Here is a 6,000-nt window from a genome sequence, read left to right as displayed (position 1 = left end):
AACTGCATTTTCCTTCCAGCACTAGAATGATCATTTGCCCTCAGGTTATTCAGCAGGGAGGCAGCGAGTGGCTGGCCACGGGCTCTTCCTGCAGCACAGGCAATTATACAACAGGGCAGTGCTGTGCAATGACACAGCCCCTGCCATTCAAATGCCACAAGTCATTTTGCAAGCACTCATTAAATAACTTGCACAACATCCTTGCTGATAAAGTACACATGCTAATCATGTCTGAGCATCACAGGCTGAGGCACAGAAGATTCAGGGACTTGCTCAGGGTCACACTTTGAGGATCAATAGGAATCACTGTTGTCTTCCCTCTCATTACCCAATGCCAGTTCTTATATGCAACATCCTCCGTTTGGATTTTAAATACAGATGACTGATGCCATCTTTCTATTCCTGTTGGAAGGGATCCATGTGTCAAATCTGAGTGTAAAAATACCATATTTTGATACAAATACATGCCATAAAAGGAGATCATGCTAGTAGAGCTTGCAAATTCATAGCCCTTTAAGTCCTGAAGCATCTCAAAGAGCTCTTCCCTGAGTATTTACGTGATTTTCACTTTACCACCTTTCAAGTGGAACATAACATTCCTTTAATAGCACACAGCAATACACAGCATAGAAAGTGAGGAACCATATCCAGGGATGGGGCTGAGAATAAGAAGGGATTCAAGCCCAGAAATAGGGTAGTGCTTCAACAAAAAGCTAGATCTAGAATTCCAGTTTATTTTCCCTGCTTTTCTGAAACACTATGATGAAAATCTGCCTGACTTTCTGCGTATCACAGAGCAGAGAATTTTGGCCACAAAGCTTTACACCAGGGGAGTAAACAGCTTTGTTTTTATTTATAAAGGGGCAGATCAGCATTATTATTGTAAATGGATGGAGCCTTGGACTCAGGAAGTCCATAAGTCACTGCTTTGGGAGTGTGCACCAGGGAAGAGCTGCTCTGTACTTCCTTCACTGCTGGAGATATTTGTCAGCCTCCTTGGCCCTATTCCTGAAGGCCTTGTAGTGGGAACTGAGGGAATCTCTAAGTCAGAAGTGTCCAGCCCACTGTGATGCTGGTGATGAATCCATTAGTTTCTTTAATCCCTTTATTTTGTTTCTCTTGCATTCACAATGAGATTCTTCACTGTTTCAGTCTCCTTTGAATGCTCAGGTGCATTTTTTTCCCAGGTGCAAGCATTCCCTGCCCAGAGGGCTGCAGTGGCTCCTCAAAGGATGGAGCCAGTGCCACAAGGACAGATGGATGGATGGAATGGGTACTCCTGATCCCCCTGTGCCAGGTTCACTGTCCCAGTTCATCCCCTCTGGATGCCACAGAAATCCAACACTGCCTTTGTGTGCTGTGTACAGGTGAAGGAGGAACACAGGGAATGGGGGGGACCAGGGAAAGGGAGAGAGAACATCTGGAGGGAACACCTGAAGGTCCAACAGCTCTGCAGCTGCCAGCCTTGCATCGAGTTCACATCACTGTTCCCAGTCTATTTGAGAGAGAGAATGTGAGTCCAAAGCTGGTTCACAAGCAGGGCAGAACCAATCCCTGCTGCCATTAACTGTGCATTAGGGAGGCATTTACTGCAAACCATGTGACTTACACCATGGGAAGCACAGACAGGGCCTTTCAAAGAGCAGAGGCCATGGCAAGGGGTGTCCACCACCACACCCAGACCTGAGCCCTCTGTCCCTGTCGGGGACACTGCAGGGAACACTCACGGTCCCTCTGCCACCCATGCCCTTCTCCCCCTTTGCTGTCCTTTCCCAGCATTTTGGATACACTGCCTTCCTGACCATTGTGATGAGCAACCCCTTGAACACACAGAGACCTTTCCCCTTGCACTGCTCCTTCCATGGCCGTTCCTGCCATCCCAAAGGTCTGATGCAGACAACTGCTTGCCGTGTTCCCTGCTTCAGGAGCACAGCAGAGGAGGAGGCATCGCTGCTCCCATCTCCTTCCCACACAGGCTTTGTGCAAATGGGGAGTTTCTGTTCTACTTTTTAATTCAGTGTCCTCCTGTGAATTCCACTGGGAGTAGAAATTCAGGAAACCAAGTTATAAATGTTTGGCTGTTCAGATCCTGTTAATCAAGGCTGGAGTTTCTTAATGAAGGAAGTTAAGAGCAGCATTTTCATTTAGTTTTCATTTTTTTTTGTGCAGAGAAGAGGGCTCCAGAAATTAAGTGATAATTTTATTAAATTATTATCCATTGAAATACACCCAGAGTAGTGTGATAACTTAGCTAATGGCACCTGTAATTATTTGATTACACATGCTGAACTATGTATCTATGAATATTAAAAATATTAGACACTAATATAAAGCCAAGGGATAATCTAACTGTCATAAATTCAGATAAAACAACCATAAATCATGTGCTGTGCTCTGCGACAGCTGTAAGGGTATAGGGTACAGGAAAACCCCAAATCTTATCTAAAGGCACTTCGTAAAATACATAACAAGACCCAACTGCTGCCCCTGAAAACAGGACAGGTGTCTTCTACCCTGGAAATCACTGTCATCATTGTAAACAGAAAGGTACCAAATGAGTGGGCAAATACAACTCTTCACATCTCTTCAATTCTTCAAACTTCTGACAGAGCTAAGCCAGCAAAAGAAACCAACCCAACCCTCCATGAGACAGACAGATAACTGCCTGGATGGCAGCAGTGACCATCCATGGGCTGGCAGACACCAACACAGCCTGCTAAAGCCAACCTGCACCTAGTGGGGACCTAGTGAGGGCTAAAACCTGAGTTTTGGCATGCCTTTGTTCTACAGGCGGTACTGGGCTTATTTATGATTTGGCCTCTTCATCTGAGCAGATATTTTATCCTTCAGAAAGGCTAATGCCTAAAACCCTCTCCTTCCCTTCCCTTGTTCCCTCATCTTTCCTCTCAAAAAGACAATCTAAAGATGAAGGAGTTTGGCAGCTAATATTTCACCTGCAGGAGAGAAGAATGACTTAAACCACCATATTTAGCTGCTGTTGCTCAGTGACTTTATATAATTCATGTCTGCTGTGTCACTGTTACGTGTCTCAGCATCTCCACATCACACGAGGCCATTGACCAGCTCAGGGATCTGATTTGACTGAAAACTGGTTCTTTCATAAACACCAGAAGACAAAAGAAATGGTTTAAATCTGCTTTGTTCTGGCATGTGATGCATGTGGAGAATGCTGACATAAAAGGAATGGAGGGAAAAATCTGGCTGAGGAGAACGTTTTGGTGAGTGCCCATACTTTGCCTAAACCCTGACACTGCAAGGAAACGGGGTGAGCTGGAGCAGCAAGAGTAGGCAGAGACAATCCAAAATGCTTCAAGCTGCAAGGCCAGAACCAGAACTTTAGATCTGGAGTCAAATGCAAAGAAAATACAGAGGAAAAAAAGTTTTTCAAAGAAAGCCTATCCCATTTCCATGTTTATTGGATTTTAGGGTCTGTTTCTGTCTGTTCCCAAGAGTAAAATACAGGAAGAGTTACAGAACACAGTTGTTGACAACAACTGACTATAGCAATGGGGGGAGAAAGAGTATGCTTTGGAATAAATGCTCCGGCATCCTCATAAATCTGCACTGGAATAGACTCTGGCCATTGTGTTTCTGCGGCTGTTACAACAGAGCTCAGCATGGTGGTTGCTCTCACCATAGCAACCCAGAAAACTGCCCCATCGGAGAAGGCTTCCACTCTGCAACACCCATCTCTCCCTGCCCTTGCTTCTCAAAGGAAATTGGTGTATTCAGGACGTGAAGTAGCACTCGAAGCCTGAGCCCTGGTTCCAGTGCCACTTGAAGTCCCCAGCACTTCATCGAACAGCAGCAACAGGGAACATTAGGAGCAGCTCTCTTGTGCTGCAGAGAGCTACTGAAAAGTGGGGTCAAACCTGAGAAGGAGCATTTTCAATTTCTTCAACACACCTCAAGCTTCTGGAGCCCAGCGCTTGGTCTTCATAGCGAACATCGGAGAGATTTAATGAGCTGAGATGAGGTTCTGGTTGTGTTCTTTACAACATTGCCCTCCGCCATTGTACCGCTACCCCCACCACGAAGGAGAGGGCTCAGATCATGGCCTGAGCACTGGTGGAAGTGATTTTAGACTGGGCTGCACTGGGGGAGCTGGCACTGGGGTTCACACAGCCCTGCTACCCCTGCTGCCCTGGCTGAGGTTTTTGTACACACCAGCCAGGAAACCAAAGGTGGGAATGTCAGATTACATCTGATAATCCACAACTTGCATTCTTTAGCATTCTCATCATGTTTCATTTTAAACATTTTATTAACCCCTCATGGCAAAAGTCTGTTCTTATGTGATCTGCCTGGTGATAGCAGGTATTTCATTAAGCACTTATGGGGTCAGTAGGACATCAACCTTATTTTCCCTGAGCTAGAAAACCAGTCAGTGCAGAAGAGAAACCACAATACATCATCCACTGAGACTGAATGACTCCTTTACTGACTCTACATGTCCTGTTTGTTCAGGACAAATTAAGAAGATTTTAAAGAACTGACACTATGGGGACTCCTGAAGGGCAGGTACTAATTCCACACTTCTTACAGAAGAGTATTATCTCATTTATATAGGTGGAGAATTGAGCAGAGAAGCCAGAGGACCCACGCTGGGGAGTTCTGTGCATCCTACTCCCACACAAACTAAATGAGTCTTCTCTGGCCAGGGTTCCAAGAGATTACTGGTGTTCACTCTGCCCTTGAATCCTCCAATAGCTGAACTGCAGAACTGCAAATATTATACTTAGCACTCAAAATACTTTAAACTCGAACAGTCAGTCACTACACAGATCACAACATGGGAGCAGGTGGTTTGATTTTTTTTTTTCTACTCAACTGATTAGAAGATTGGGGGGGAGAGATGCACTCTTTGAAATAAAGAATTTGGTCACGTGGTGAAAGGATATTGAAGTGATATCTGAGATCCATTGCCTGTCCTCTGTTCATGTCACTGCCTACCACTTGTGCTTTTAAAGAAAAAGTTCAGATTCAGTTGTCCTTGAGCAAGCAAAATATTCAGCAGCTTCAGTGGGGGTTCTGCTGAGCCTCAGAGGTTGGATCAGGGAGCGGGGCTTTCACGGCTTACTCAGACATCTAATCCTGCTAATATCATTCCCTACAGAGCTTTGGGGGCACAGCTGGATGAGAGTCCTGCAGTCCTCTCTGTGTATTTAGTCCTGTGTAAGTACTGCCAGTGAGGACTAGATAAAGAGAGGACATTTGTTCTCATTTGCAACAGGATTAGGTATAAAAGGATGATGCCCTCCAAAGGTAACTTCAGCAGCATAAAATGAGTGTTCTCATGGCTGTGCCCACCAAGGCAAGCAATAAACCAACGCTTTACCTATGGCCCTGCTTCTGGATTTGAGAAGCAGGGGGTGACAGCACAGACAAAACACCACTGGAACAAGGCTTTCTGCCTGGAAACCAACCCATCTCAGCACAGGGTCAACATCACACCACAAGTTCACCTGGAGAACTTCTACCTTCATTGAGGTTTTTAAAAAGCCTTGGCTTATTGTCTCACGAAGACACTGGAGCAAACAATCTACTCCGCAAGCAAAGGAAATACCACTTAGATAACCCCCACAGTGATTTTTTGCCATGTCTTTCATTTTTATTTTTAGGTCAATCATGCATCTGCAGTAAGTGATTAAGTTGCTTTTACAGTTAGAATTTGACCTGTGGCAGTCAGAGATTATCAGATACTGCTTCTCCTGCAACCTTGGACATGGCTTTGGTAGTCATTTTTAGGTACAAATTTCCATATTGGGCCAACAGTTACATTAACCATAGCACAAGCTCCTAAAGTGAATTCAGTTTCAAGATCTGTCTCTCTTAGTAGTGACAACAGAACCACAACTAACAGGGTTGTGTTATTAGAAGGAATTTGCTCATTCATTGTATACCATAAAAATGTTTTTTCATTGCTGGTCCTTCACAGCAAAGACCATCTCTTTTATTTGTACAGACCACAGCAACAGG

This window comes from Empidonax traillii, unplaced genomic scaffold (genome assembly GCF_003031625.1).
Source record: "Empidonax traillii isolate 1590-97213 ecotype Southwest subspecies unplaced genomic scaffold, ASM303162v1 scaffold180:size851510, whole genome shotgun sequence".
Taxonomy (NCBI): Eukaryota; Metazoa; Chordata; class Aves; order Passeriformes; family Tyrannidae; genus Empidonax; species Empidonax traillii.
This window is presented reverse-complemented; position numbering follows the sequence as displayed.